The following is a 21,615-nucleotide window of genomic DNA, read 5'->3' on the forward strand; positions in this document are numbered from 1 at the left end:
AGGGGTTTGGGGTGGGGGGATAAATGGCGATCCCGGGGAGGGGGGAGGTGATAGGATCACTACATTACAGAAAAAAATAAAATAATAATAATAATAATAATAAAAAATGGGTTTATAGGTACTGGCAGACAGCTGCCAGTTCCTAAGATTGTGGCAATAGGGGGGGGGGGGTTAGAGAGCAGTTTGAGGAGGAAATCAGGGACAGAGGGATAGGGAAAGAGGGATAGAAGGAAAGGGACAGAGGTATTGGGACAGAGGGATAGGGACAGAAGGATACGGACAAAGGGATAGGGAGAGAGGGATAGGGACAGAGTGATAGGGACAGAGGGATACAGACAAAGGATAGGAAGAGAGGGATAGGGATGGAGTGATAGGGACAGGGATAGAGGGATAGGGACAGAAGGATAGGGACATATGGATAGGAACAGAGGGTCAGAAGGATAGGGATAGAGGAACAGGGATAAAGGGATAGATGGATAGTGATTGATGGACCTCCCTTTATAAAAAAATAATAATTATATCTAGATACAGATTTATATAGGAATATGTATTTAAAAATACTTAGAGCATATTCCCCTATGTGAAGAACATTGGAGTGTTAAATATTTACAATACATACACAAACACTTTATTAAATATGAATATTGCATACATATGATTTTACATGTTTTCAGCTACTTAAAGGGACAGTATACACCAACAACTGCATGTAATAGATACTACTATAAAGAAGAATATGCACAGATACTGATCTAAAAATCCAGTATAAAACCTTTTCAAGATTTACTCCAAGTTTAGCACTGTTGATGAGGTGGACTGAAACACCCAGTGAAAGAGGCTAGGTGCAGATACCCCCCCCCCCCCCACACACACACACACACACACACACACACACTGCATATGAAAAGACAGATTAGACAAACAGGAGCCAGCAGTGGACTGTAAGGATGCATATACATTTGACACTGTGGGGCTTGGTTAGGAGTCTGAAACCCAGCACAACGTTATTAAAAAAATAAGCAATACTATACATTGTTACAATCCCAGATGGGCTATTTAAATGTATCTACAAAACATTTATGCAAAGAAAAATCTAGTGTACAATGTCCCTTAACTGCAAAAGGCTTTAATGTACTATGGCCGCGATCCGATAAAAATTGTCGCCCACAAAATCCGGCGACGCCAAATTTTGCGCTGGTTTGGTATCCTATATACGGCGTAACCTAGAAGTTACCAGAGCAGATTTGTTTAACTTGTAGCGCTTGTGTATGTGGTGACCTATAGCTCCTGTCTAAGGCGGATCCCCAAGTGTCCGCAGTGTGTAATGTAGCTGAAAGATATAATAAGATAGGAGCGCCAAAGGAGGCAAGGCCAAGAGTTAAGGGATATGGTTAGGGTTATGTTAGTCCTATCAATGTGTTAATAGATTTGTTGAATGTGTGAAGTCCAAGCGTTTATCGTTTTGGACTGGGGGTTATAGTCGCATACACTAAGACTATAGGTTTTAGATGCAAGTTCTGAAATTGAGCGTGTATTATAGTGGAGAATTGCTCGATAGGAACAATAAATAGCACAGAACATACGTTTTCCAAATAAAATATCACAGTTTAATACAAGTTACGTTTCCCAAATAAAATATCACAATTTAATACAAGTTACATAAGAAAATATGGATCCATATCAATATTGGAATAATCTTAAAAACAATATTACGGTATAATCCTAAAACAATTAAAATGAGTGAAGTCTATCTGACAAGATCTTCACGTATACAAAAACTGGAACAATAGTATAACAGCTGTATAACAAATGCTAAATGTTCTAATAAAATAACATTATAAATGTAGCAGTAAAAAACAGATAAAAAACGGATATGGTGTGGAAGAATAATGTGATCTCTAGAAAAAAGAGGTGGCCGTCCAAATTAGTGGGAGGTAGTTCACTCCGTGAGAAAACATGAAATCCAAAAGTAAAGCAAAAAAGAATAAAGTCCACACAAAAACGTATATCCAACGTTTTGAAGGAATCACACACTTTGGATATACGTTTTTGTGTGGACTTTATTCTTTTTTGCTTTACTTTTGGATTTCATGTTTTCTCACGGAGTGAACTACCTCCCACTAATTTGGACTGCCACCTCTTTTTTCTAGAGATCACATTATTCTTCCACACCATATCCGTTTTTTTATCTGTTTTTTACTGCTACATTTATACTGTTATTTTATTAGAACATTTAGCATTTGTTATACAGCTGTTATACTATTGTTCCACTTTTTGTATACGTGAAGATCTTGTCAGATAGACTTCACTCATTTTAATTGTTTTTAGGATTATACCGTAATATTGTTTTTAAGATTATTCCAATATTGATATGGATCCATATTTTCTTATGTAACTTGTATTAAATTGTGATATTTTATTTGGGAAACGTAACTTGTATTAAACTGTGATATTTTATTTGGAAAACGTATGTTCTGTGCTATTTATTGTTCCTATCGAGCAATTCTCCACTATAATACACGCTCAATTTCAGAACTTGCATCTAAAACCTATAGTCTTAGTGTATGCGACTATAACCCCCAGTCCAAAACGATAAACGCTTGGACTTCACACATTCAACAAATCTATTAACACATTGATAGGACTAACATAACCCTAACCATATCCCTTAACTCTTGGCCTTGCCTCCTTTGGCGCTCCTATCTTATTATATCTTTTAACCTAGAAGTTACGCTTGTATATTTCTGCCTTCGGCTGTAGTTTTTTGGCCCATAGACAGGTATACCAAACCAGCACAGTTTGGTGCTCCATTTTCACCTCGCCACAAATTGCAGGCGTAGTAAGCCTTATGCTGAGTATTGGAGCCCCGTAGCTCCCTAAACTACCTGCAAAATAAAACCTAACACCTAACGCATGCGCAATGTCTATCTACCTGTCAACCGCGATCCCCCACCGCATCCCTAATAAAGTGTTTAACCCCTAAACCACCGCTCCCGGACCCCGCCGCCACCTACATTAAATGTCTAACCCCCTAATGTGATCCCCCTACACCGCCGCCACCTACATTAAAATTATTACCCCCTAATGTGAGCCCCCTACCCCGCCGCCACCTATTTTAACTATATTACCCCCTAATCTAATCCCCCTACACCGCCGCCACCTATTTCAACTATATTACCCCCTAATCTAATCCCCCTACACCGCCGCCACCTATATTAAATGTATTAACCCCTAAAATACTAAAATGTCCCTACCCTAAACTAAACTGAAAAGGGCTTTTTGCGTGGCATTGCCCCAAAGTAACCAGCTCTATTACCAGCCCTTAAAAGGGCCTTTTGCGGGGCATTGCCCCAAAGTAACCAGCTCTATTACCAGTCCTTAAAAGGGCCTTTTGCGGGGCATTGTCACAAAGTAATCAGCTCTTTTACCTGTAATCTAATCCCCCTACACCGCCGCCACCTATATTAAAATGATTAACCCCTAATCTAATCCCCCTACACCGCCGCAACCTATAATAAATGTATTAACCCCTAATCTGACCCCCCCTACACCGCCGCCACCTATATTAACTATATTAACCCTAATTATATTAGGGTTAATATAGTTATTATATTATATATATTAACTATATTAACCCTATCTAACTCTAACACCCCTAACTTAATTATTATTAAAATAAATCTAAATAATATTAATAATATTAACTAAATTATTCCTATTTAAAACTAAATACTTACCTATAAAATAAACCCTAAGATAGCTACAATATAATTAATAATTACATTGTAGCTATTTTAGGGTTTATATTTATTTTACAGGTAACTTGGTATTTATTTTAACTAGGTACAATAGCTATTAAATAGTTAATAACTATTTAATAGCTACCTAGTTAAAAATAGTTAAAATAATTACCAATTTACCTGTAAAATAAATCATAACCTAAGTTACAAATACACCTACACTATCAATAAATTAAATAAGCTACAATTATCTAAACTAAAATACAATTAAATAAACTAAACTAAATTACAAAAAATAAAAAAAAGATTACAAGAATTTTAAGCTAATTACACCTATTCTAAGCCCCCCTAATAAAATAACAGAGCCCCCCAAAATAAAAAAAATTCCCTACCCTAATCTAAATTACAAAAAGTAATCAACTCTATTACCAGCCCTTAAAAGGGCCTTTTGTGGGGCATTGCCCCAAAGTAATCAGCTCTTTTACCTGTAAAAAAAAGAACAACCCCGCCCCATTACAACCCACCACCCACATACCCCTACTCTAACCCACCCAATCCCCCCTTAAAAAAACCTAAGTCTAACCCCCAAGTGCTCCTTACCTGTCCTGAAGACCGGCGGAGAAGGTCCTGTTCCAGGCAGAGAAGTCTTCTTCCAGGCGGTGACCTCTTCTTCTTCCAGGATCCAGCCGACGCGGAGTGGAGGAGTTGAAGACCGATGACCGCGGAGCTGAAGACCATCCATCTGGAACTGAAGATCGGCGATGCTGGAACTGAAGATCGGTGACGCTGGAACTGAAGACCGGAGGATTTTCTTCATACGATCACCGCCGTACACTGAATTTGAATTCCTTTTGGCTGATTTGAGCCTTCAAATTCAAATCAGCCATTCGGATGCGAGCTACTTTAATTCTATTGGCTGATTTGAATAGCCAATAGAATAAGAGCTACTGTAATTCTATTGGCTGATTGTGTATTGATTAATTGTGATATCTGAGAACATCTCTTGATGTGATTGGTTATGACTTACACAGCATGTACTCCAAGCCACACCCATCTCAGGTGTTGCTCATTTTTTTAATTAATCTGTTTGTTGGGAATATATAGCAAGTGTTTTATACAGTTATACTGATGAAACAGCAACTGGTTGGCTGAGAAACCCGTTGCCAAAATTTTAAAAGTTATTACTTACCACTTGCTGCCTGTTTTTTAATCACTATCTACCCTTCAAACCTGATATTTTGGACAACCGAGAGTACCTGATTTGCTGGAGTTCTAAGTCTACTGGGTGACCATATTGATCCCAGCTTGCCTCTGCAGCACCAAGGGAGGTGCTCCACCAAATGTGAGTGAATACTATACACTTATACCATATATTGTGTACCTACAGTACTAGGCCATATAGGCACCCTCTTGTGCTTTACACTACCGTCTACAGGTCATCACACCTCAACCGGAGGCCAGTCTTCTGGGTGACTGTCATTTGATCCCAGGCTGCTCCTTCCTCACCATTAGGGGTGTTTGATTACATGTGAGTGAAACCATTACTTCTACTACACTGATTACCCTACTATATTGGGCCATGTGGCGCTTCTGTTCTTCTCTATCCACTACAGACATTAGGATACCTTGACTCCTATTGTGAGTAGCTTGTGTAAACAGCCTAGGATGCCATCCATATCAGCTGTACAACCGCCTTGCTTCCTGCATTCGTGGTCAAAAGGGGGCGTGGCTTAATCACAGGGGCAAAGGGGGCATGGCTTAATCACAGGCAAATGGGCTGGCTTAATCAGCATGTGTACTGTGTAACACTGTTTGATAAGCCAATAGCGGTGAGGTAGGCAATTCCCACGCTCCATAATATTGCTAAACACAAGTAAAACTAGTTATTAATCTCAGTTCTAGAATGATGACTGAATATGAACTGAAATTGCCCTAAGTTAAACAGCTCTTTTACCTACGAAAAATTACAAAGTCCCCCCAACAGTAAAAACCCCCACCCAACCAACACCCCAAAATAAAAAAACCTAAGTCTAAAAAAAATCTAAGCTACCCATTGCCCTTAAAATGGCACTCAGCTCTTTTACTGCCCATCCCTAATCTTAAAGTCTGGACAGCCAGGCCCGGCGCCAGTGTAAGGCGATCTTGCCAGCCGCCTTAGTGCACTTCAGCAGGGGGGCACCGGATCTGCCTGACGGCACTGGCAAATCAGCTACTTGACTTTTAAAAAAATATATGTGCGCACACACTGTTGTCACTCAGACTCAGGACACTGTTGCAGGCGTGTGGGCACAGTTCAGAGACCTTGAGTCACACTTGCACTGTTGCCTGCTGCGAATCAGTTCAGCACTGACTCCACTGACTCGGCCGCCTATACTGACATGATGTGAGGCAGCTCAGGCAGTGGAGCTGTTGTGTAAGCCTCCAATAAGCAAGCCCTATCCATGGTGCTGCACCTAAAATGGTCTGGCTGCTAAGATTTACATTCCTGCTTTTAAAATAAAGATAGCAAGAAAACGAAGAAAAATTGATAATAGGAGTAAATTAGAACGTTGCTTAAAATTTCATGCTCTATCTGAATCATGAAAGAAAAAATTTGGGTTCAGTGTCCTTTTAAGAGCTGTAACAAAGAAGGAGAGAGAAGTGTAAGCAAAGCTAAAACCTACCCGTCTGGCATACCAAAGCCCAAAGAAACAGAATTCTTACTTGTTTAGTGAGGTTCAATCCTTTTCTTGCTGCACAAAGAACACAAAAACATGGAACCAAAAAAAATAAAAAAAAAACATTTCCAACTTGCTTGCTAAAACATTACTTGAACTGTCCATCCATTGCAGTTAAGATCTGTAGCAAAGAGAAGGAGAAAGCAGTGTAAATAAGAAAATCAAAATAAACACTTTTGCATATAGAAGCCCAAAAAATAGATTCCTACCTGCTTAGTGCAATTGTTTCCTAGCTGCACAGAGAATACTTAGTTGGGGTTGTAGTGTTGTCACAAATACCATGAGCGGTATTTGTTCTTTATATATGTCAATGTCGAAAAGCTTGATTCACACAGGTAAGTTGACACAAACGTCAAAAGTTTTATCACTGCTTTATGTGTTAGATCTGGAAATTCACTCTCAACAGACAGTCAAAAAGAACCAATGGTACAATGTTTAATGATCTGCTTCAATTCTTGATTACTAGCTAGTTCAATCAAGGCCTCTTCTTCTTGCATACACAGTGTGTCACTTTCTTTTGGTTTGAACATGAATGGATTGCGAATCCACTCATCCTGAATTGTTTCCTGAGAAAAATAACGTGTGAATTGCTCACAAAGGCCCCTTAGGTGTTCAGTCACCACATCCTGCATAGTTGCTGATGAAAAATGCGCCTCTTCCATGACACTGATTAAGGTGGGAAATATGTCCATGTATCCCTGCTCAACACGGGAGACCCACAGTTCCAACTTTCTTCTAAATGCAAACACTCTATCATGTGCCAAAAATAAATTACACTCTTTCCCCTGCAAAGATAAATTAAGAATGTTAAGGCGTTCAAAGCTATCTGAGAAATAAGCCAGTCGTGCCACCCATGTCATATCTTCCATGTGCTTCACCAGTGGGGACTCAATATTTGTGAGAAAAATTAGCACTTCCTTCTGCAAGTCAAACAGTTGTGATAGAACTCTGCTCCGTGACAGCCAGCGGACTTCTGTATGCAGAAGCAGTTGTTTATAGTGTGCTCCCATGTCTTCACATAAAATTCTGAAAAGACGGTCCTTTAGAGCCCTTGCTTTGATAAGGTTTACAATCTTTACAGCTTCATTGAGGACACCCCGAAGTTCATCTGGCATCCTTTTAGCAGTTAAAGCATGTCGGTGTATTGTACAGTGGGTCCAAATAGCTTTTGGAGCTACCTCTTTAATTCTTGCTAAGAGACCGCTTTGTCGGTCGTGGAGCATCACTTGGACTTGTCCATGTAAATCCCAAACTGTGTATTCTTTATTATATTGTCTTCTTTTGGGTTTGCAACCTGAAACTGAAGTCAGTGACACAGTTTTTCTTAAAAACCTATCCATTTAATAAGAAGGCCTCTTGCAGCTCTTAAAAGAAAAAAAAATATTTAACTTTCTCCTGCAGGAATTAAATGGTCAATGTTTGGACCTCTTGCAGCTCTTAGAATTTTTCAGCTCTTAACAGAAAAAATATTATAATTTCTCTTACAGGTATTAAATGGTCAATGTTTGGGCCTCGTGCAGCTCTTAAAGGATTACTAACTTTTGCTTTTTGGTTCAAAACAGAAAACATATTTTAAATAATATATATCAACCCAATCCAATGTACCTTTTTTTGTCTTCAAACGATGCTCCATATCTTAATAAAATATACTTTTATTTTACCCGCATGACATCACTTCATCCAGCCCTCGAATATGGGCCGTACACGGTATACCTCAATTTCCAATCGGATGGCGACTTTTTGCATATAATTATAATACAATATCGTCAACCTACGCATGCGCAATTGGATTGGTCTATTCGCGCATGCGCAGATTGCGGCACAGATGCCGATATTACCCATTACGTTGAGCTATCTTGAGGTGTCTTGCGCATGCGCATCACGTACCACTGTCGCCATCTTCCAACTGGAGTTGTCCGCCCACATTGGAAAATGAGCACAGCTAACAAATGAGTGGGTTTGGAAAAATTGAAAAATTTGTCAATCTTTTTTCTAAAAAACGGTAAGTATTTGTAACATGATGGGCATTGAAAATGTATTTATTTGTATGCATTTTTTTTTAATCTCTGATGAATTATTTTTTGACTACAGTGTCCCTTTAAGCTTTTTCACCTCTTAACAGAAAAAATATTTTACTTTTTCATTTGGTCAATTTTTGGCCTTTTGCAGCTTTTAACTGATAATGGCCTGCCCTGGAATACACAAAGTATAAAATATATTATATACAGCACAATCAAAACACATCACACACATACACACAAAAACTAATAAAGAATTTTTCTCATACTAAAATAAAAAAAAACGCTTAAGGACCTGGAGTCCCTGCATCCACCTGTATAAATGTATTTTTAGCCAGCCCCAGACATACTTAAAAATATATACATATATATACATATTTGTTTTTATTAACAAATGTGAATATGGTTGTACACACCTATATATTGCATTATGAGAAAGAGACGAGAGAGAGACAGAGACACGAGAGACACAGAGAGAGACAGAGAGAGACACGAGAGACAGAGAGAGACACAAGAGAGAGAGAGGAGAGAGAGAGAGAAGAGATAGAGAGACAAGAGAGAGAGAGAGAGACGAGAGAGACAGAGACACAAGAGAGAGAGAGAGAGAGAGAGAGAGAGAGAGAATTTTTAGGGGCTGTTCATTTTTTATTAATTAAGATTTTTACATACAGCTGCATATATATATATACTAAGAAATGTACAAATATGGAAGAGCTGGTGGCTCTGTCCTATAATTGTCAAACAGCCCTGGCTGGATCCTCTCTGGGGATCTTACTGACATTGTAGAACGCAGCCACCACCAGCCAGAAATATCTCCTGCAGAAATACACAAAGAGTGTAGGGTTCTTCCTCCTGAGGTCAAACAAGAGGCTCGCTATCATCACCGGACAGGTGCTAATGGAAAAGGGGTACAAGCAGCCCGGCTCCGGCAGCAGGCTACAGTGCACGTGATGGCCAATACAAAACCATGAGGAGCACAAGCTGTTGGTACAGTCCCATGAGCATGCTGTAATTCACCCCCTGTCAGCCCCTAGGAGGCGCTGTAGGTACTCACTGCGGGGATCCAACAGACTGAGCCTGGGCAGCTGGTAGTGCGAGTATCACTGTGCTTGCGAAGCCATAGTAGCTGATGCCTGCATAGTTCTTGATGAAGAAGGCAGGTGTGCTGCACGTTCAGTATTAAGTTGCGCATTTAAAAAAAAAAAACTCCCTTCCGGTCCTCCTTTCTCGTAGCCAGTGGCGCTTTAAAAAAAAAAAAAAAAAACGTATGAGACAAAAAAAAAAAAATCAGCTCCTCCTTTACCACGCCTCCTCTAAAATGATCTTGCGCCCCCCTGGGGAGGCGTGCCCCACAGTTTGGGAACCGCTGTGATAAGCATATTATCAAATGTAAATAGATGGAAAACAAATTATTCAGTGTCCCAAAGCCCCAGCTTGTCACTGTGCTCTGGGGTGCAATGAACAGAACTCCTTAACTACATAACTTCTAGAGAAGCTTTGGCAACCCAAGGATTAATCGCAATCAGCCTGAATTTTTTTTTTTTAATTAACATCTGGATAATTTCATGGCTTTGGATCCTTGATATATTTTCATCTATTACAAAATATATAAAATTGACAAGCTTGCAAAGTGAGAGTCAGAGAAGATCCAGTTGCTTCTCAGATGTGTATAAATGTGAGAGCATGTATGTATGTGTGTGAACACGTATGTGTGTATATACTGTATATAATTTTTCCCCTTGAAAATAGTTAGAAGTGCTGTTTAAAATTACAGTAATTCACATAGGTGCACAAATTGTACTTCCTAACAAATGTTTATTAACTTATAGATACAAGTCTAGCAGATTTGCTTATGGGAGTAGATACATATTAAGAAGGATTATCTTTTGAATAAAAAAAATAAAAAAAATTTGGAGTTAAATGTCCTTTGATGTTCTGTCTAAATAAAAATGCCCGTATCTCTACATAACATTTTCAGCACAGGATGTGATGTGTGTCTGATAGTGAGGGTGTCTAACAGAATGTGTACATATATGAGTATTAGCCACCATATGTGTATATTAACTGTCATATATGAGTATTAGCCACCATATGTGTATATCTGTCATATATGAGTATCAGTAATTTCTTCTGCTGACTGTTTACTTAGGCCTTGACTTTCAGTATAGGTGGGGATACCACAGGCTAAATCAGCTGAAAATAGTGGTAAAGGAGCTACTTTTAAACAATTTAATACACTCCAGCAGTTAAATTGGATAATTGGAAACAATTAAAAGGGGAGAAAATTTGGGGTAAACTGTCCCTTTAACCATATACTTTCACAATTCTAAAGCAGAAATAAACCTGTGATACCCCCTTTCCCAGAAGAACATAAATCACTCACACACATACATTCACACACATATATATGCATAAACACATACACTCACATCTACACTCACACACACACACTAACAGACATACTGTACATTCACACACATACAGTCACACACATACACACAAAAATATAACATCTTTCTTATTGTTTACATAGTTGAAAAACTACGTTCAAAATGCCAAAACTATACAAAGAGTAGAAATCATCAGGAGCAGCTTTCAGAAAGAGACGAGCAGAGAAAGAAAAAGCTGGGAAGCAGATGTCTGGTGATTTAAAGAAGTACTTGACCTCTCACAAAATAAGAAAGCAAGATACTCCTGCATCAGAAGAACCAGTTTCCAATCTGGGAGACGATACAGTAGATATAGATATTGATGAGGATTCTTCAGCATCAGCTGCATCATACAGACAGCCCATCCCAGCCCAAGACGCTGCTAATCTGGGTGATGCAAATGCAGAGGAAAGACAAGAACAAGGAGATGATGAGCAACCTTCAACATCATCTGCATCATATGTACACTCTCTTGAAAAGACAATTGATACAGAAGGATCAAGTGATGAAGAAAGAGAAGAACTGGTGCAGAAGGAACAATCTTCTACTTTGGAGACTCTTGATTTGTCTGATCCAGCTGATTGGCCAGCTGCTCTCACCACCTCACTAAGGGATGCTATTGTCAGGAAAGGTCCTGCAAAGCAAAAATTTTGTTTTTCCCAAAGACAGTTTACTAAAGCAAATTACAAGCGACGGATGCAAAAACGGGAAGAAACCTTTAGAAACTAGCTGGTTTATTCAGTTATGTTGGACAAAGTGTTTTGTTTTTGTTGTAAGCTATTTGCAACTAAAATAACTACAAATTTGACATGTGGAGGCTATAATGATTGGAAGAACTGGTCTCAAAATCTTTGTATTCATGAAATGTCTAACTCTCATCTTGTTGCTGTAAGAGACTGGAATGTACTCTCTAGAAGACTTGGATCTGGAAAAACGATAGATGCTACATACCAGAGATTTTTGGAAGCAGAAACACAACATTGGCAAAATGTTGTTAAACGGTTTGTAGACATAGTAAAGTACCTTGGTCGCCAGTGCTTGGCTTTCAGAGGTAGCAGAGATACATTATATAGTGAAAATAATGTCAATTATCTGCAACTTGTGGAAATGCTAGGCACATTTGATTTGGTTATGCAGGAACATCAGAAGAAAATTAAAAATAAGGAAATTTACCAACATTATTTGGGGAAGGACATTCAGAATGAACTAATCAGCCTTATAGCTAAAGAAATAACAAGACAAATTCTACAGTTATTGAAAAAATCAAAGTATTATTCAATTATACTTGATTGCACCCCAGACATAAGTCTCTGTGAACAAATGACTATAATTGTTGGATTTGTGTCCATCAAGGAAGGGGAGTCTTCTACTGCTGATCCAGAGGTCTGTATACAAGAAAGCTTTTTAGGTTTTATTAAAATCCACAGCTCAACTAGAGAAGGTCTGACTGAGGCAGCTTTGATTGAACTTGAAAAACTTAAGATTCCCTTTGGTGATATGAGAGGACAAGGATATGATAATGGTTCCAATATGAAAGGCAAACACCAAGGTGTTCAGAAAAGGATCCTTGATTTAAACTCACATGCCTTTTATGTTCCCTGCAGCGCTCATACTTTAAATCTAGTGGTGAATGATGCAGCTATGTCATGCAGGGATGCAGCAACTTTCTTTTCTGTTTGTCAGGGTCCACACTTAGTTGGAATGTTTTGAAGAAACACATGGGCAAACTAATAGTAAAACCTTTGTCTGACACCAGATGGTCATCAAGAATTGATGCTGTTAGTCCATTTAGGTTCCAGGTTGGAGAAATTTATGATGCTTTGACTGAAATTTTAAGAGATGGCTCACACATAGCAATGGCACAATGCGATGCTGAATCACTCGCAAAAGAATTTAATAACTTTAAATTTTTGTGTTTCATTGTATTGTGGTATAACATACTGAATAGAATTTACTTTGTCAGCAAACTTCTTCAAAGACAAACAATGTATCTTCCGGATGTGATTGATGTTTTGCAATCCACAACTACTTTTTTGAAAGATTATCGTTCAGATAAAGGATTTGATGAAAGAGGCAAAAGAACTAGCTTTAGAAATGGAAATAGATCCTGTGTTTGCCCCTTTAGTGCGGCAAACAAAGAAAAAGGGTTTTTTTTTTATGAAGGTCCAGATGATCCAATTGTTGATCCTGCCAAAAAAATTAAAGTTGAGTGCTTTTACAGTATTTGGGATGTATGCATTTATTCTCTTGATGAGAGATTTGAGCAGATTAAGCATCACAGCAGGCACTTTCAATTTCTTTATGACATTCAGAAACTTAAAGATGTACCACAAGAAACACTGATGAAGCACTGTCTAGATTTGCAGAAAAAAGATTCTGATCTGGATGGAGCACAGCTATGTGAAGAGCTTACAATATTGGCTCCTATCTTGAAACCTGTAATGACACCTAGTCAAATACTGGCATATGCAGATAAAAATGGCTTTGCTCCAAATGTCTCCATTGCACTTCTTATACTATTGACATTGCCGATATCTGTTGCGAAGCTTTTCAAAGCTGAAATTAATAAAGAATTATCTTCGCTCTTCAATGTCACAAGAGAGATTGGTGGGACTTGCTATGATTTCTATTGAAAACTGTATTGCACAAAAACAAATTATGCTTACCTGATAATTTTATTTTCTTTAGATGAAGAGTCCACAGCTGCATTCATTACTTTTGGGAAATTCAGAACCTGGCCACCAGGAGGAGGCAAAGACACCCCAGCCAAAGGCTTAAATACCCCTCACACTTTTCTCATCCACCAGTCATTCTGCCGAGGAACAAGGAACAGTAGAAGAAATATCAGGGTAAAAAGGTGCCAGAAAAACAAAAAACAGACACCCCACAGAAAAATACGGGGGGGGGGGAAGCTGTGGACTCTTTCCATATGAAGAAAAGAAAATTATCACGTAAGCATAATGTTTTTCTTCATAAATGGAAAGAGTCCACAGCTGCATTCATTACTTTTGGGAAAACAATACCCAAGCTATAGAGAACACTGAATGCAAAAACGGGAGGGTACAAGAGGCGGCCCAACCTGAGGGTACCAGGCCTGAAAACCCCTACCAAACAAAATCCTGCTTCATACAAAGCTGAGAACAACTTTGAAAATATAGCTGCAAGCAGCAATAGAGGTGGCCGAGCACATCGCCTTTGCAATGGCATATGAGCAGCGAAGTCACAACATAATTTTATACAGCAAGTTTCACAGTTCTAACATAAGCGGTTGCAAAAAACTGATTTTCTCTTGTAAGGTGTATCCAGTCCACGGATCATCCATTACTTGTGGGATATTCTCATTCCCAACAGGAAGTTGCAAGAGGACACCCACAACAGAGCTGTAATATAGCTCCTCCCCTAACTGTCATAGCCAGTCATTCTCTTGCAACTCTCAACAAGCAAGGACGTTGTAGGAGAGAGTGGTTAAATATAGCTAGTTTATTTTCTTCAATCAAATGTTTGTTATTTTTAAATTGTGCTATTTTATCTCAGGCAGTAAATAGAAGAAGAATCTGCCTGAGGTTTCTATGATCTTAGCAGGTTGTAACTAAGATCCATTGCTATTCTCACATATGTCTGAGGGGATTACACAGATGAGGTAACTTCAGCGAGAGAATGGCGTGCAGTTTATTCTGCTATCAGGTATGTGCAGTTATAATTTTTTCTAGAGATGGAAAACACTAGAAAATGCTGCTGATACCGGATTAATGTAAGTTAAGCCTGAATACAGTGATTTAATAACAACTGGTATCATGCTTACTCCCAGGGGTAATACCCTTATGATATTTACAATATAAAACGTTTGCTGGCATGTTTAATCATTTTTATATATGCTTTGGTGATAAAACTTTATTGGGGCCTAGTTTTTTCCACATGGCTGGCTTAAATTTTGACTAGAAACAATTTCCACTGTTGTAGTATAAAAGTTACAGTTGGTGCAGTTAAAATTACAAACTGTGACATCCAGCTTCCCTCAAAGGCCCTCTGAATGCTATAGGACATCTCTAAAGGGCCCAAAGGCTTTCCAAAGTCATTTATTGGGGAAGGTAGGGCCACAGCTTGCTGTGGCAGTTGGTTGTGACTGTTAAAAAACGTCTATTTCGTTTTTTTGATCCGTTTTTTGAACTAAGGGGTTAATCATCCATTTGTAAGTGGGTGCAATGCTCTGTTAGCCTATTATACACACTGTAAAAATTTCGTTTGATTTACTGCATTTTTTTCACTGTTTTTCAAATTCTGACAAAATTTGTTTCTCTTAAAGGCACAGTACCGTTTTTTTATATTTGCTTGTTAACTTGATTTAAAGTGTTTTCCAAGCTTGCTAGTCTCATTGCTATTCTGTATAAACATGTCTGACATAGAAGAAACTCCTTGTTTATTATGTTTAAAAGCCATGGTGGAACCCCCTCTTAGAATGTGTACCAAATGTACTGATTTCATTTTATGCAATAAAGAAAAATGTATCACCAGAGGAATCTGACGAGGGGGAAGTTATGCCGACTAACTTTCCCCACGTGTCAGACCCTTTGACTCCCGCTTAAGGGACTCACGCTCAAATGGCGCCAAGTACATCTAGGGCGCCCATAGCGTTTACTTTACAAGACATGGCGGCAGTCATGGATAATACACTGTCAGCGGTATTAGCCAGACTACCTGAACTTAGAGGTAAGCGAGATAGCTCTGGGGTGAGACAAAATGCAGAGCATACTGACGCTTTAAGAACCATGTCTGATACTGCTTCACAATATGCAGAAGTTGAGGAAAGAGAGCTTCAGTCAGTGGGTGATGTTAATGACTCAGGAAAGATACCTGATTCTAATATTTCTACATTTAAATTTAAGCTTGAACACCTCCGCGTGTTGCTTAGGGAGGTTTTAGCTGCTCTGAATGACTGTGATACCATTGCAGTGCCAGAGAAATTGTGTAGACTGGATAAATACTTTGCAGTGCCGGTGTGTACTGATGTTTTTCCTCACTGGAGGAAAAGGTCATGCCCTTCCTCAGGACAGGTCCACATCTAGGGCCAAACAGTCTAATTTTCGTGCCTTTCAAAACTTCAAGGCAGGTGCGGCATCAACTTCCTCTAATAATAAACAAGAGGGAACTTTTGCTCAATCCAAGACGGTCTGGAGACCAAACCTGACATGGAAAAAAAGGTAAGCAGGTAAAAAAGCCTGCTGCTGCCTCTAAGACAGCATGAAGGAACGGCCCCCTATCCGGGAACGGATCTAGTAGGGGGCAGACTTTCACTCTTTGCCCAGGCGTGGGCAAGAGATGTTCAGGATCCCTGGGCGTTGGAAATTATATCCCAGGGATATCTTCTGGACTTCAAAGCTTCCCCCCAAAAAGGGAGATTTCACCTTTCACAATTATCTGCACACCAGATAAAGAGAGAGGCATTCTTACACTGTGTACGAGTCCTCCTAGTTATGGGAGTGATTCATCCAGTTCCAAAGGAGGAACATGGACAGGGTTTTTACTCAAATCTGTTTGTGGTTCCCAAAAAAGAGGGAACCTTCAGACCAATTTTGGATCTAAAGATCTTAAACAAATTCCTCAAAGTTCCGTCGTTCAAGATGGAAACTATTCGTACCATCCTACCACTGATCCAGGAGGGTCAATATATGACTACAGTGGATCTAAAGGATGCTTATCTTCACATTCCGATACACAAAGATCATCATCGGTTTCTCAGGTTTGCCTTTTAAGACAGGCATTACCAGTTGTAGCTCTTCCTTTGGCATTAGCTACAGCCCCAAGAATCTTTACAAAGGTTCTAGGGTCACTTATGGCAGTCCTAAGGCCGCGGGGCATAGCAGTAGCCCCTTATTTAGATGACATCCTGATACAGGCGTCAAACTTCCAAATTGCCAAGTCTCATACGGACGTAGTACTGGCATTTCTGTGGTCGCATGGGTGGAAAGTGAACAAGGAAAAGAGTTCTCTATCCCCACTCACAAGAGTTTCCTTTCTAGGGACTCTGATAGATTCTGTAGAAATGAAAATTCACCTGACGGAGTCCAGGTTATCAAAGCTTCTAAATTCCTGCCGGGTTCTTCATTCCATTCCGCGCCCTTCGGTGGTTCAGTGTATGGAAGTAATCGGCTTAATGGTAGCGGCAATGGACATAGTGCCGTTTGCACGCTTACATCTCAGACCGCTGCAACTATGCATGCTCAGTCAGTGGAGCCGGGATTACACAGATTTGTCCCCTCAACTCAATCTGGACCAAGAGACCAGGGATTCTCTTCTCTGGTGGCTATCTCGGGTCCATCTGTCCAAAGGTATGACCTTTCGCAGGCCAGATTGGACAATTGTTGCGACAGATGCCAGCCTTCTAGGTTGGGGTGCAGTCTGGAACTCCCTGAAGGCTCAGGGATCGTGGACTCAGGAGGAGTCTCTCCTTCCATTAAATATTCTGGAACTAAGAGCAATATTCAAGGCTCTTCAGGCTTGGCCTCAGTTAGCAACTCTGAGGTACATCAGATTTCAGTCGGACAACATCACGACTGTAGCTTACATCAACCATCAAGGGGGAACGAGAAGTTCCTTAGAGATGTTAGAAGTTTAAAAAATAATTCGCTGGGCAGAGATTCACTCTTGCCACCTATCAGCTATCCATATCCCAGGTGTAGAGCACTGGGAGGGGGATTTTCTAAGTCGTCAGACTTTTCATCCGGGAGAGTGGGAACTCCATCCGGAGGCATTTGCACAACTGATTCATCGTTGGGGCAAACCAGAACTGGATCTCATGGCGTCTCGCCTGAACGCCAAGCTTCCGTGTTACGGATCCAGGTCCAGGGATCCCAAGGTGATAGATGCTCTAGCAGCGCCCTGGTCTTTCAACCTGGCTTATGTGTTTCCACCGTTTCCTCTGCTCCCTCGACTGATTGCCAAGATCAAGCAGGAGAGAGCATCAGTGATTCTGATAGCACCTGCGTGGCCACGCAGGACCTGGTATGCAGATCTAGTGGACATGTCATCCTTTCCACCATGGTCTCTTCCTCTGAAACAGGACCTTCTACTTCAGGGTCCTTTCAACCATCCAAATCTAATTTCTCTGAGGCTGACTGCCTGGAGATTGAACGCTTGATTTTATCAAAGCGTGGCTTCTCCGAGTCAGTTATTGATACCTTAAGACAAGCACGAAAGCCTGTCACCAGGAAAATTTACCATAAGGTATGGCGTAGATATCTTTATTTGTGTGAATCCAAGGGTTACTCATGGAGTAAGGTCAGGATTGCTAGGATATTATTTTTTCTCCAAGAAGGAAAAAGGATTGTCAGCTAGTTAAGCGTCTGGCAGATGTTCCAGACGTTCAGGCATTTTGTCAGGCTTTAGTTAGAATCAAGCCTGTGTTTAAACCTGTTGCTCCACCATGGAGCTTAAACTTGGTTCTTAAGGTTCTTCAAGGAGTTCCGTTTGAACCTCTTCATTCCATAGATATCAAGCTTTTATCTTGGAAAGTTCTTTTTTTGGTAGCTATTTCCTCGACTCGTAGAGTCTCTGAGCTATCTGCCTTACAATGTGATTCTCCTTATCTGATTTTTCATACGGATAAGGTAGTCCTGCGTACCAAACCTGGGTTCTTACCTAAGGTGGTTGTTACGGTTGCCTCCAGGCTGGCTGGAAGTTGGACCGTAGAAAAGGATGCTCCTAGCGCTCACCAAAGGACCATCAGCACCGTAGACACTATAACTACTGCGTAGCCACTATAAGTAATGCAGACTCTACGAACCACCGCTGCTGGGCTGGTATCTCGCCGTCTGCTCTGCGCCCTGGACCTATGACCAGGCTCCAGTAGGTGAACCTCTTCCTTCTGTAGCAATCCCTGTAGCTAAGGGAGTATGAAGAGCATAGCAATCCCTGTAGTGATTATAGCTGTACCCTACAAACATGAGTCAAAGCTGCAAGTTAGAGGGTCAAAATAGGTCTGATGTGCTGGAACACACAGCCTCCTTTTTATTGAGGTTACATGCAAACAGGACACTCTCAGGGGAGGCATAAAATCCCCCATCACACATTTGATATTAGATAGAGAGACACTCCCTTTGACAGGCCACAACATTACTTCAGCAGATAACAAGTTACACACAATAAAACAATGCAGTCTACCTTATCACTAGCAGTCTGATTAGACAATGGTAATGTTTATCACTAAACCTAATTAGAGCTGATCCCAGCAAACTTATATTTAGAATTGAACAAAATTAACTCTTAATGGCACACAATGAAACTGAACCAAGTGGGAGAAAGCCAGGGACAAGTCATTTCACAGGTCTGGGGACATAGTCTTAAAGGTGCATTGTTCACCAAAGTCACAATATGTCCCCAGACGGTTCTTAAAGGGCCATACACACCCAATAAAAGTTAATAGGTTTTCAGGGGCACAATCTTCCAGGGGCCATAGTCATGAGGAAGGAAGCTGGCAAATAGGCTTCTCCACAATCCATGGAAGCAGGGCAATTTTTCATTTAAAGGGCCAGTTACAAATAGCAGTTTGTAACAGTGGTATCTAACAAGAATATCAATCAAGAGATTGTTGTTCCATCCTTGTGTTACACAATTTGGACGTGGTCCGTGCTTTAAAGTTTTACTTACAAGCTACTAAAGATTTTCGTCAAACATCTGCTTTGTTTGTTGTCTACTCTGGACAGAGGAGAGGTCAAAAGGCTTCGGCAACCTCTTTTTCTTTTTGACTAAGAAGCTTAATCTGCTTAGCCTATGAGACTGCTGGACAGCAACCTCCTGAAAGGATTACAGCTCATTCCACTAGAGCTGTGGCTTCCACTTGGGCCTTTAAAAATGAGGCTTCTTTTGATCAGATTTGCAAGGCGACGACTTGGTCTTCGCTTCATATTTTTTCAAAATTTTACAAATTTGATACTTTTGCTTCTTCGGAGGCTATATTTGGGAGAAAGGTTCTACAGGCAGTGGTTCCTTCCATTTAAGTTCCTGCCTTGTCCCTCCCTTCATCCGTGTACTTTAGCTTTGGTATTGGTATCCCACAAGTAATGGATGATCCGTGGACTGGATACACCTTACAAGAGAAAACACAATTTATGCTTACCTGATAAATTTATTTCTCTTGTGGTGTATCCAGTCCATGGCCCGCCCTGTCATTTTAAGGCAGGTAATTTTTAAATTTAAACTACAGTAACCACTGCACCCTATGGTTCCTCCTTTCTCGGCTTGTTTTAGGTCGAATGACTGGCTATGACAGTTAGGGGAGGAGCTATATTACAGCTCTGTTGTGGGTGTCCTCTTGCAACTTCCTGTTGGGAATGAGAATATCCCACAAGTAATGGATGATCCGTGGACTGGATACACCACAAGAGAAATAAATTTATCAGGTAAGCATAAATTGTGTTTTTTAAACTTTCACGTAAATGTAGATAGCTGCCATACCATGTAACTAATATTTTCAAAATAAACAACTGTGACTAGAGGCCACAATATAAGGTTATACAGCAAATTTGAGAGAGAAAATAAACTTTTGTAGTTTTTGCGTAAAACAAAATGGCTGCTAGATCATGTGATATACAGCCTCAATATTACGCACGATAGTGCTTATCATAGATGTCAATAAACATGGCAAAAATAAAGCATTTTTGTTTTTATTTTATTATTAATTTAAAAATATTGTTAAGCATTTTTGAACAATTAAATGGCTGCCAAACCACATGACCTATCAACTTCTCTTGAACAAATCTGAAGGATAGTCATAAGATAACTCTATAAACAAAATTTCAAGTCTGTCCCATAAGTGGTTTCGGAGAAGAAGATTTTTGTAGCTTTTAAAAATAGAGCATATAAAACAAAATGTCTGCCAAGCTATGCAATGTATGGCTTTCAAATTGCAGATACTAATGCTCACTATAGACCTCTACAATTTGCGGCAGTTTCATGAAAATTTACAAATGTTTTATTTCATGAAGGCGACTGCGCAGTGCAAACTTTTACTGCAATATTGCCTTTAGGGGTCATGACTATGTGTAATCATGTGTCTACTACACTGTAATATAGTTAAATAGTGTAAAGATAATGCATAATGTTTAAATTTACGCAATTAAACAACGATAAAAAGGTGAATGGCTCATAGCAGCCATGTTGATTATGCAAAATTTGCAGTTTGAAGAATCTTGGTAGATGACCTTGCAAAGAGCACATATGCAAAATTGCGAATTGAGAAGAAGATGTTTAAAGATTTTCACACATTTCAAAACGGCAGCTAGATCATGCGACTAAATCACTTCTCTTGAACGAACTTTATTCTAGGTCAGTACAGCAATACACACAGCAGGTTTCACAACTGTAACATAAGCAGTTCAGGAGAAGAAGATTTTCAAGCGTTTGTCAAAATTTGTCACAAAAAGCAATATGGCTGCTAGATCACATGACCTATGAGATTTATGTTGCATATAATAGGTTGTCCTGCAGTTTCGTTGCTGGCCACCTAAAAAAGGAAAAGGCACAAGGACACTAACTGCAGATAGTCCACAAGCCTGGCTAGAGACTGCAGGAACTAAACTCGACTGAGTCAACAGCCTCCAGGAGACACCGTCGCCCAGCAGTCGGTCTCCAAACAACACACCCCTTACTAAAGAAAGGGAACAAGCTACCATATTCTTCCACAAAGAAGAAAAGACACAGAGAAAACATGAATATA

The 21,615-nt window shown here is 39.8% G+C and overlaps 1 pseudogene; it reads right to left on the minus strand.

Annotated features, from left to right (window-relative positions):
• Nucleotides 1-9,123: 9,123 nt before the first annotated feature.
• LOC128658152 (membrane progestin receptor epsilon-like) lies at nt 9,124-9,854 on the minus strand (annotated as a pseudogene).
• Between the last annotated feature and the right edge of the window lie 11,761 nt (nt 9,855-21,615).

Source organism: Bombina bombina, chromosome 1 (assembly GCF_027579735.1).
Source record: "Bombina bombina isolate aBomBom1 chromosome 1, aBomBom1.pri, whole genome shotgun sequence".
In the NCBI taxonomy this organism is placed as follows: Eukaryota; Metazoa; Chordata; class Amphibia; order Anura; family Bombinatoridae; genus Bombina; species Bombina bombina.